At 41.9% G+C, this 12,543-nt stretch overlaps 1 long non-coding RNA gene across 1 annotated transcript; it reads left to right on the top strand.

The window, feature by feature from the left end:
- The first annotated feature begins 2,291 nt into the window (after positions 1-2,291).
- Positions 2,292-12,236, top strand: LOC124851623. The gene is made up of 3 exons (XR_007032609.1): positions 2,292-2,396; positions 2,942-3,074; positions 12,014-12,236. It is a non-coding gene; the product is annotated as an uncharacterized LOC124851623 (long non-coding RNA).
- The last annotated feature ends 307 nt before the right edge of the window (positions 12,237-12,543 follow it).

The following is a 12,543-nucleotide window of genomic DNA, read 5'->3' as shown; positions in this document are numbered from 1 at the left end:
CAGGAAACCCTCGTTGGATATAGTTTTGAAGACTCTTCTCTGCTCTGGCACCGTCTCCCTGTCTGTCTCTGTTCTTGCAAGAAAGCAATCTTATGGAAAAGGGAAAAGGGCAAAAACATGTTGAATTTCAGCTTCGTCTGAGTCAAACCAGGTCCCAGCCATCGATTCAGATAAGACAGCACTCACAATTGAATCAAAAGTCAAGCTGCTGTTAAAATATGTGTGAAATATAAGCAGCAGAAAGTTGCACGTTGTCAGGTGATATAAAGTTTTAAGACTTGAATTGCAGTTCAACTTTTTAATGCTCAGAATTGTAGATTTAGTTTAAATGATAATTAATGGACATAGCATACATTCAAAAGACAGGACATGATCCCAGATGTTTCAGTCTTAAAATTAAACAAATATCAATCACAGTCAGTCACACACGTTGTCTTGTCCACAGATAATAAGCAGCTGCCCCCAGGACATTAGGTGCTCCTGGCCTGCAGCCGGACAGCTCACACCTCCCATTCGATGAGATCAGAGGTGAGGAACCAATTACCCGGAGATATGTCACAGGGTCTGAGAATATTATTGTCAGCTTGTCACAATATGAGAAATTGGGGGATTGTGTGTGTGGGGTGGGGGTGTCAGACAATGGTGACGGATCAAAAGGTAACATGTCAGATTGTGTTATCTTTTAATTTACTCCCCAGATCTTATGGAACTGACAGGAGGACCCACGAGCCAGTGCATGGGCCACTGTTCTGCAGCATCACTTCTCACCATGAGCCTGTTGATCAATGACTCTGTGGCACTTCCTGTTCAGGATGCAGCTTCATGCTCGTGACAGCGTCAGCGCAGTTGATGCCAAATCAAGGTATTTCTCCCCCTTTACACCACAGTATGATACTTCTATTTTGTCTTATCATTACAATATTTAACATTTCTATAGTAGGCAATACAGGGGTACGGTGGTTTGCACTGTCGCCCCACATGCAAGAAGGATTCAGGGTTTGAACCTGCGAGCCGACCAAGGCCCTTCTGTGTTGAGTTTGCATGTTCTCTCTGTCCCTTTTGAAAACATAAAGAACTGGTTCAAGATTAGGCACCGACTCCATCTTGTTGAACCGTGTTGTGTCTGCATGGGTTTTCTTTGTACTGTGTCTGCCTCACATGGTGCAAAGACATGGAGCTGAGGTTAATTGGAGACTCAAAATTCCCTGTAAGCCTAAATGTGGTTGTTTATCTTCATATGTCAGCCCCGTGATGGACGGTGTGACCTGTCCAGCTCAAAGGATAAACAGTTTAGATCACAGACTGATGGATGGACGGACATTTCTATTGTTAACCTTATATTTCTTTTTTTCTCTGGCTACCTGGACGCAACCGAAACAAGCTGTAAACACAACGCTAACATATTAACAGCTTTTAAGTTGTCAGTAAAACAATTTGTAGGAGTTGGATGGTTGTTTTTTTTGTGCCAGTAAAAAACATCAGGCATATTTAGGAGACATAACCATGAGTGTGTGCAATTTGGTGCGGCGTGATTGAATTTAACGGGACTGTTAGGCCTTGGCGGAGGTATGCACTCTATTGAGTGCCGTTCTAGTTGCTTATTTATACACCCAGCAAATGCATACCCGAAATTAGTATTGTGGAATATTTCCTGCCACCTGTGCACTGTTGAGTTGCAATATCAGATCTCCTTTCAGCTCTGTTTTAGGTTTCCACTAACTCACGAGAACGGCTCTCCGGCTCTTAAATCCCCAGCTATGTTCAGCAGCCAGTTGCCAGCTTTGTGGGTTTGCCTTTTCCGTGCAGATAGAATACGGCCAGTTAGTGTAAAGTTAGATTTTAGATCTTACTTGCTGAAAACATCTGCAGGAGGAGAAGATGCTATGAGAGCAGTTAAACTGGAAAGTGAACAAATAAAAAAGGAGCTTAATGGTTCTATTTTGGGGCGAGAGGGGCTGCAGAGGCACGTGGTGATTCTCTGTGAGTCCAAACATAAAGTAAAGTATTACGATACAGTAACAGAGAACGTACTGTATGAGATAATACATTCCAGGTTGAATCAAGGGTTTCTCTCTGGTTTCAGTATTCTGAGCCGATGTTCAGCCATTAGGCAGAAAGCAAATCTGTTGCAGAAAAGGCCGAAATACCAATTTCTGAGCTGACAGTAGCTTCAACAGACCGTGGTGCTGTTCAGACACGATACAGTTTGAGAAAGGGATATGAAGAATTTGATCTCTCGCTCTCACTGTCGCCGTCGCTATCGCTCTCACTCTCCCCACCTACGCACAACACCCACGGCGGAAGGCAACAAGTTCACAGGAGGTCGTCGATAGTCCGGGAAACGTACAAACTCACTAACTGAAGAAGATAAGACATGTTGAGGGGGAAAAAAGAAAGTAAGTTACAACATTTTTTATCACAAATCAACTTCTGAAACGCACTGGGAATCACAGAATGCTGATGTACAACAGTGTACGAGTATCTGAACACGGAAATATTTTTAAACGGGGATGGTAAACGAAAACAGGTCGGCAAGATATGGTTGTCCGTTTTGATAAATCAGTTTCCCGTGGAGTCTATTAATTCACTGTCCTGCTGAGTCTGACTTACACCCAGTGCTTTATTTTTGTTTCGGTTTTGCAAGATAAACTTAAATATCTGCAAAAATATGATTACACTAGTCACGGCTGTGAAAACCCGGAAAGCGTCCCGATGTCGGAAACAGGCTTATGCCGTACAGCGAGTAAAAGCTGTAAAGTCGAGGGTCTGCGTGGCCTTGGTTCGCTCGCTACTCCCGCAGGCCCCCCGGTTTTATTGCTGTCGGTGTGTTCGAAAATTTGCCCTGCAGTCTGGGAACGAGAGGACTTCACAGCTGTACAACAGAGTGTACAATCAGTGTAAATAGTGATGATCTGCTCAGGTAACCATTTCATTTTCACAGGACATAAACTGATAGCAGCAGCTGAGACTGACAGCGGGATTTATACCCTGACACTGATACATCATCCAGTATCAGCTTTCCTTGAAACGGATCAGACGGCTACGTGTCTGCAGCTGTGTAAAATCCACAAGAGGTACACTTGTATTCTTCAGCAGATGATGGCACTCTCTTTCAAAGGCAGTATAATTTATAGCTCACCTCTTCATGACACATGAGATGAAGGACAAAAAAAAAAATATGGAGGCAGAGAGATAGGGGCGCCGGGGACCCGTAAAAACGAAGAGCAGAAAAATGCAGAGTCCATTTGTCATGTCACCGAGAGACAGGGCAGCCAATCAGTCAGTAATGACCCTCTCCCTTGTCTAAGTAAGTGTGTCATTACAATGATGAAACTAATGTAACGTCAGAAAGTATTTAGTCTCTTGTCTCGCGTTGTTACTGTGTGTCTCTTAATAATAACAGACTGTGTCTCGCCAAGTCGTCTGGATATGAAGGGTCAGATGCTGCAGAGGGTGGATCGGCCTTTTGTTCTTGTGCTTTCTGACACAACCATTCAGCACATAGCTCTGAATGTGGAAGACGAGCAAAATTGGCTCCAGTAAAAAAGGATTTAACTTGTCTAATTGAATATATGCAGGTTTTTATTTACTTCTACAGCTTATTTGCTTCACAGTTTTCAAAAAACCCAACGCTGTAAAAGTAAAACTGGATTATTGGACTGTGCTTCGAGAAAACAACAACCACGACGAGAAGCAGCGGCAGCAGCAGAGTTAATGGGATGTAGGATTTTAATTGTAAAAAAAAAATAGCACTGATTAGCAATGGAGGAAACTTGCAACACAGCTGACATAAGATAAGGCTTATCAGTTGTTTTCCCCCTGCAAGTGAAACCAAGGTACCACAATCAATTTCACAATAGTTTCACTGTCTTGTTATACTTGGCAGAATATATTTTCGAGCTGGAGTGCACATCTGGACGTCTTATCTCTACAGGCGATTGTTGAGCCAAGATACGAAGCCAGTGTCGCTCGATCAGCTCCTGCACTGTTAATGCTAAAGAAGTATTTTTCTTAACTTTCCATCATAGACTGTAGATGAAGTGAAGCCAAAGTGTCTTGATCGCCACCTGGTGGCTGGCTGCAGTATGGGTCATAAATCCCACCTCCTCCATGTTAGTAGATGTGGAGGTAGAGACATCTTTACATACAGTCTATGCTCCCTATTCAATTTATACCTTCTTAATGCATTGAAATAACATATACAAATTTATTTAGCATTTTTAAATTGTTACAAAGTGCAATAAAAGTAAGAAATGGTTTTGGAGTATGAGCAGAGAAAACAGAACAATAAAATCAGATGAAAACACATTAACAGATAAATGGGATTAGCAAGTGTAAATAAAAGCCAATGTTAATCACACCGTAAAAAAGTTGCATTAAAGTTTTAAGAAGGGATTTAAAAGAGAGAGAGCACAAAGAATTCGGAAAAAGGAATATGCATAATTTTGAGTTGGAGGAACTAAAGCAGAATGAAATTCCATTTTTCCATCCCAAGCTCCTCGTAGTGATTAATATTAACCGCAGAGACGGAGAAACCGCATTTATTCAAGTAGTCCTCTGTAATTGCTTTAAGTGCCGCGCTGCATCAAGAAGTGTTTCCTGCTTTTAAAACAGGTTCTTCTACAAGAGAAAACACTTCTCTCCACCAGGCTTTATCAAACAAACAGACTTTGGTGATTAGGTGGAATCACGAGTGCTTTGAAGGGAAGGTATATTTCATCAAGCGCGCAGAGACATTTAGATGTTAGAGGATCTTTCATTCTATCAGTCTTACTCAGGGTCCTGTCACGTTGCATTTTAAGGTTTACCAAACCGTCCGCTGTGGGCTCGGGCGGCTGTGCTGACACGGCCTTTGTTCTGCGGACTGCTATATCAGAAAGAGCAGGGGGGGGTAGAGTATTACCGCTCCCTGAGAGGTGAGCCTTTTAACCTCTGCACAATAAAGTCGGCCATCACAACTCAACGGGGGCTGCTCTACAGTCTGTACACAGTAATCTGTTCAGTCATGCGTCACTGTCACCCACATTCTCGGTGCCATCACATTTCTGTCTTGTCGTAAATACTTCAATCACAGCATGTCTCCCCCTCAAGGAATAGCTCTTTCTTGAACCAAAGTGGAGGCCGGGGCAGTTTCACATTCCAGCCAACAGCTCATCCATCAGATTGAGCAATAATGGCACCTTCTGTGTCCTTATTAAGAACAGTTTCCAAAAGACACAGGAGGACTCGACTTTGTGAACAACACCAGAGCAAATGCATCAAAGGATTCAGCCCAGCGTAGCATGTTGTGTCCACACCATATTTTTCAAATAAAGGGCAATTTGAAAAGCATGTGAAACATTGTCTGGGCCATAATTCTATGCTTTAAAACACATCACCTAACTCAGACTGCACATTGCTGCAGCCCCTCTTCTCAGCCTCTGTCTGAAACACGGTGGCTTCTGTCTCTTTAAGGCCCACAACCCGATAAAGCTTACTTTAATCTGATTGGCCAGCTGATCCACACCGTCGTGATTTGTACACGGCTTCCGGCAGGTGTAGAATATCTTGGCCTCTGCCCCTGTTTACCTGGCTTTGTTGTTGGGGGGTTATGCAAATGTGGGGCAAGATGATACAGAAGTATCGGCCAGACTACTGATGAGGCATTTCAGGAGCAGTGGGGGGAGAGGAGCTTCCTTTAACCACAGACTTTGGACTTTTAAAATACACAAAAAACCTTTATAACACACTCCAGGAAAGAGAAATTGAAAAAGCATCACATGTCTCCTTCCACTTTCAAGCTACTGTTGAAATCATATCAAGATGATCGTAAGCACTGACATAGTCGCATGCAGGTTGGTTATAAAAAATATCTTGGGGCCCTCCCCAGAATCATCACTGCACTGAGGTTCAACTTTATTATAAAAGGTTCTGCTCGACAGCATCATTATCATTCAGCTCTCGTGTGAGAGCGGCGCGCTACAGATGAATGGCTTTACATACACCAAAAGGTCATCTCCTTTGAGAAAGGATAGGACAGCACAAGCCAAAATTGCTCTTTCAAGAAAGGGACAAATACAATTATTTGCATAGTCAAAGTTAACAAATATAAGACGGAATCTTTGTCAAGATGAGGAATGCATACGGTGTTATTCGAAGCAGAAGAGCGGGGTTATGGGTTTTTATTATTTCAGCACAATCAGCTCGCCTGGCCTCATTATTTGGAGAGCGAAATAAGAAGCTGCTTCCACTTCACTGGTCGGTTCAGGACAACTGAAACAATGGCTTCAGAGATAAGCAGGTTGATAGTAAACGGTGACAACGAGAAGAAGACGACAAGCGTTTTGTTGTCACGCCGCACATTTTATGTCCCAGCATCAGTGGGGTAACCTCCTATCAGAGGAGTGATAAATCTCAGACTGAACATGTGACTCTCTGGTGTAGTAGCTCCGCCATTAGATCACAGCATGAGACGTGTCTGGCCACACTCTAGTTAGAAATGGTTTCACCCAAGGGGTGTTTCTGCCTCGCGTTATGCTAAACAGTCAGATCAGTCAATGCACCCACATGTATGGACATTCCCGCTGTTGCCATGGAAGTCATTTCAGAGCGACTGGTATAAAACCATTAAAACACAGTCATATAAACTACATTTTCCTGCTGTCACAAGTACAGATTGTGGTTCGAGCCTCTCTGTGCACAGCGGTACACACGTGCATTTGTTTACCAGCAAATCAAAAAGTAATCACAAGTAAAAGAACCATGGCTACTCTAAACACACATGTTGTACACAGGGTACTGTTTGCACTATATTTGCTATATTTGTCCCGCCACGGTTTCGTATTTTTATTTTCCCATTATTACATCCATATATTTTTACCATCCTCTGCAGGCAAGCCTCCTTTACAAAACAGAGCCATAAGAATCATCAGTAGAAGTCGATGTAGATCCTTCAAACCCATTATTTGTTCAGTTAAAGTTGTTGACATTTGAGGAACTAGTAGATTACAGTATTCTGCAAATTATGTATGAAGCTCATGAGAAAACTTTGCCAACCAACATCCAACAATTAAAGCCCGTATGTTGAGGAAATACAATGAAACCTGTGAATTGAGTTTTGTTCTGTTGTGACAGGGAAATCATTTTGTGAGCTTCTTTGAATGGTATAAAATTAATTGTAACTTAGGAACTAATGGAGGGATGTGAGTGTGATTTTATTAAAAATTATTTCCTTTTTTAATATCTTGTGAAACAAGTTCAAGATTTGTTTTAGTTTTTTAGTTAAAGAACTATATTGTGCTGCTTTAAGATCATAGAGAATAAGCGACTGTAGCTCGGGAACTAAAGTTGCACGTGTTGTTTTACGAAATGAGGATTTGTTCTGACTTGATGCGTTCATGCTTTGCAATTTGTTTGAGCCCGATGTTCTTCGCCATCACATCCCTCCGGTCTTTCATTTGGAAGAGTGGACAGATTAAAGGCTGGGGACTGAGACTAATAGCAAATGGACAAAATTTCTTTACCTTGAATGCCATTTTAATAAGATTTAAAGCTTTAAAAGGTTGTTCTTGTTTGTGCTGTGACCTTTTATGTACAGTCTACCTGTGTTCTCTGCAGCAACCGGCGTGTGAGGACGATTTAATCAGTTTTATTTTATCTACAAAGCCTCCCCCCACTAAAGAACCAGCACGTTCGCGAACCTCGCCTGATAAGGTAGCGTTTGTACTAAAACAAACTCCCGAGTCGATAATTTAAATAAGCGATTTTTCCAATTTACTACATTAACATTAGGTGATCGTTTCTATTACAACCCGGATAATTAATCCGCACAAATAATAAAGGTGAGCCCCGGGACATTAATACGTTTCCTCATCCACACTAGATAGTCATGCATAGTCACAACTTGAGGGCCCGTCCGTCCCCCCCCCCCTCGCCTGCAGCAGTTAAGTCACTTCTCATTTTCCTGTGGGATTAAGTATTTGGCAGCTTTATTTACATTAAACATTCTGGACGACTGCACCACAGCCTCCATTACGCACATTTACCTCCTTTACATGCTTTTGGTCTTTACTGGGTAAACAAGAAGGACTTTGACTTTCCCTCGTGGCCTTTTACGAGCTGATGAAAAACTGAAGTTAATTAAAGTAAGTAATCAGCACTTTGTGTTTTGGAGAAATGACTTATTGTTTCCGTGTTTACACGCTTCAGGGAGTTGACCCCTCCGAAAGGATGTGGTTCTTTATCTGCAGAGAAATCACAGCTAATCTAAAAGAGGGGGTAAAGCTCTTGTATTGTTTTTTCTCCCTCATGTCAGTTAAATCAGTGTATTGTGATTAAATCAAGTGCAGTTGGAAATTATTTTGCCTTTCGCATTCATCACCTTCAGTCAGTCAATCATTTAAATTGCCGGTTAATTTATATTCCCACTGTAATAAAGAGTATCCATCAACTCTGTTATATAAGCGGCCATCAAAATCCCCTTTGCATTACTCAACTGGTTCAAGGATAGTATGAAAGTTTTGAAAGAAAGACGACGGATGATTGTGGTTGTTTCTTTGGACAAAATTTGATTAAAGAGGTTCCCTGTGCTCTGTTAATATCCTCTCTGACTGATAGCTTGCACAGCAGACAGCAGCTTAGTAAAGCAAAGCCTCTTATTTTCTTGTGAATTGCTTGCTCTAGAACTGATAACCTGCATTAAAATTCATTAGACTGCTAACAACGGGAACATTTGCATAAATTAGTTATTTTCATTTACATTTGACCGGCGCTGCCTGTCGGAATGCAGAAAAGCAAATTGACGGAAACAATTGCATTTGCATTTCAGGATGCAGCTCACAAAACGGGCATCAAAAGCCGACTGGGTTTGTTTGTTTGGTGGCGGTGACATGTCAGTAACTTAGGAAGTGCTAAGTCTGATGCAGGAATGCTAACGGTTTTGTTTGTTTAGTTTCTATGAGTACAAAGTAGTTATTACGATATTATTACTTGAGTACTCTTGGGTTGGACGTATGGATGATATGATGGTACCCCAAAAAAGTGAAGCCAAAATATCTTGATCACCCCCAGTGGCTGGCTGGCTGCAGTGTAGCTCATAGACCCTGTTCCCTCCATGTTACCAGATGGGATATGGCCCAAACTAAAAAGTCAAAGTTCAGGAAATGAACCAGGATATTTTTCTTATCGTTCACTTTATGTATGGTCTGACCACGGTGTGACGAACCCTGTCCACGGACGGACGGACGTATTTGAAACTGCCGGTAGTGAAAACAATACCAGGCTGGACCTGGGAGTGCAGGAGATAAGTGGCAAAATGGAGGATGGTGAGTTTTGCAGCAGTTTGGAAAACAGAGTTTGAAATCGTCCGCTGAGTTCAAAGCACACAGTCTGTGGTTCAAAGTACGAAACAGATAACACATGTCTTGTATCATTTCCAAAACCATGACTCATAGCAGGAGAGCTTGACTCTTGACACAGCCGGTTAAAAAGCGCTCGCTCTGAGCCCTCGGATGTAAAAACTCGATATGCATGGATTCGGATGAAAAGGTTGCTGTGACCTTGCCCGCCCTCAGATCTGGTTCATCCTATTATACTGATGTTCGTATTAATCTTGTGCTGATGTTAATATTAAATAAGATATTAATCCTCTAATAACCATAATACATCGCTCCATATGCTCCGTTTAATACCCAGATTCCAATCCAGGAGCTGAATTACAGCAGAAACACTCATCTGAGTGGTACTTTCATACAAATCAGAAATGCAAATGAGTTGTTTAACTCATGTTCTACTTATCATTGTAATATCCTGAGTAGTTAATCCACTATTTCTTTATTGTCCCATAAAGGGACTTTTGTTGTCATAAATTTTATCTTTATTTTCATCAGGCATAAGTGAAGGAAAAGGTGAAACAGGCCGCACTGTCACGCTTTTATGGAATGACTAAATACAAGTAATAAACTCGATAATAGAGGAATATACCAGTCTGCACTTATTGTGCAGTTCCAACACATTTAGTGTTATTTATTCTCTCAGAGGCCCTGGTTTAAAAGAGTCATTTAAACTGCAGGCATCTGTAAGGCCAGTTTAGTGACCCGTGTCCGTATGAACCTCTTATCAGTTATAGCTCCTCTCGTCCTTAAAAAACGTAGGTGATACAAAACTTTTCAACTTTGTTTTCCTCAAACTTTATCCTGGTCTTATGAATTGTATAGATGGCGATGGACAAAAACAGGACGTGTGTGCGTAGAGAGAGAAAGAAAGAAGAGGATGAAGTGCAGAAAAGGCCCCTGAATGTTATGTGATTATTATTTGACAGGATTTGGGAAGCAGTGGAATCATCCCCTCCACTCTGCTGACAGATTACTGACACTTGCTGAAGTCCAGTGGAAAGAAGCCAGTGTAAAAATAGCCTGTGACATCTTCTGATACATTAGGTTTCGCTAATGCTGAATCTCTCGTTAACTCCTACGTTTAACCATGTCTGTTACATCTATTAATAAAAAAAAAACAGTCAGTCGTTGATTTTCTTCATTTTCAGTTCTATTATGTGGAATAACCTGCAGCATAAAGATAGCCTTATACAACACTGGTGTTATTATACTGTCAAAGCTTGTTTACTTAAAGTGCATCAAATGATTGACACGCTTTAATCCATGAATGCTCAACCATCTCAAACACGCCCACTTCTCCTGGAAGCAGCTTCTAAGCAAATCTTGAAAAATGCATATGTAATAAAAGCAGAATTTAGACGTCGTAATTTCTAGGAATGACGAGCGTGAACATCTTGTCTTCTCCCGGTGCTTTTATTTTTGGTTTATGTATCCCACAGAGATAACCGGCGCAATAAATCCAACTTCATTATCTTATTAATAAAGTCGTGTTTTCCAGCCTTACCCTACAGTGCATCTGGACCACAATCCAAGAGAGTGCTTCTCATTACTTTTGTTAATGGCACTGCAGCGCTAATTGAAACAAGTAGGACTGCCGTTCTCTTTGGGGCGGGGCCGCTAATGTTATTTGATGGGAGCCGAGTGAAGGACACACACACAATCTTAGTGATTAGCTTTCATTACTCTAAAAGCTGAACTAGTGTGTTCCCAAGCCCACGTAAATGCTGTTTAGAGCAACGTGATTATTCTAATGTTGGCAAACAACTCCCGTGATTTAGTATTCTGTTAATTCCTCATTTTTTATTTATGAACCACTGTGGCTCCTGCAAATATTTCCTTCATTACATTCACAGCGACAGTAAAATGTGAACAATATATTGATTTTATAGACGCCTCTTTACATAACTACATATTTTAAAGGACTCTAACGTGAGACAGTCTTTCCGTACTGTATCGGGTTTATTCTTGTTAATTTCTATCGCTCACTCGCTGTACAAAGACACAGTGTTCCTGCTGCATGTCGTGTCGTCGGGTGATTTCATTGGCTACTGTCAGACGCAGTGTGCAATGCAAACTCGTTGCTACAACATCTTGAGGTCGTTTGAGCAGCTGCTTATGTAAAGCGCAAAGGACCCCGCTGATGCAATAAGTATTTACTGAAGCACAGAACCACTAACCAAATTGCCTCTCCGCTGGAAATGCAATATGTAACAGTTGTCATTTTCAATTACTCAGACTGAGTAGGTGGCAGGTGATTGACCCTGTAAACATATTTTGAGCTTGAAGACGTGTGACACCAGCCAAAAACAATGATTATGGACAGCCTGTGGTCGCCTGCCGGTGTCTGCGACACTTGTGCTGCATTGTAATGATCCGTGCTGGGGCTGCACACAGTTATTGCTTGTTATCCAGTGTTTCCCTCGGTTGATTACATTGGGGGGGGGGGCTGTCAACGACAACACGTCTTGGGGGTGGTGGTTATCTATCTCAGTTTTTTTTTATCCCCATTTTGTTGTTGCGTAAAGATAAAAATTTGACATTTTGATCACGGTCTGAGTGCTGCAAGATTTTATGTCGTTGAATTAAATGTTCGTGTTTTTATTTTCTTTTGCATCTTCCGGCCCCGGCGTCGTGTCTTGTAGAGCCGGGAGGATTCCAGGAGGATTCCAGGAGGATTCCAGGAGGATTCCAGGAGCCAGTGTCTCCTCATTCACGGCAGAGATGGGTCGAAGCCTGTAGCTGTAACAGCTGGAGAGCTGCTAGCGCTCTGGCCTGGACTAGCTTCCCTGCCAACAGCGGCAGAGCTCCTAGCATCACCGCCACCATCGCCAGATTGCATCTATTTAAAATATATTTTGGTGGGTTGCCCCCAATGCCAGAGGCAATGGAAGGGGAAACACTGTTCTCAGCTGACCCTACTGGGATAGGACTTGTTTTATTGTGGGATATTATAGCCACTGCTCTTACGTTTGAGTAGTGATATGAGCAGTAAGAGTGATAGTTTGAGTAAGTGTGAAAATGTTTGTGTAGACCTCACTAACATATGAAAGGGATGAATCAGGGCACCAAAAACAATCTCTGGCAATGATGAGCACAGCGCGTCTGCTCTGGCAGTGAATCACTGGGTTTTGTTTCAGAAATGAGAAAATGGTTTATCTTTTATAATGTTGCA

Source organism: Hippoglossus stenolepis, chromosome 4 (genome assembly GCF_022539355.2).
Source record: "Hippoglossus stenolepis isolate QCI-W04-F060 chromosome 4, HSTE1.2, whole genome shotgun sequence".
NCBI lineage: Eukaryota > Metazoa > Chordata > Actinopteri > Pleuronectiformes > Pleuronectidae > Hippoglossus > Hippoglossus stenolepis.
The sequence above is the reverse complement of the archived record's forward strand: the minus strand, read 5'-3'. Positions and strand labels throughout refer to the sequence as shown.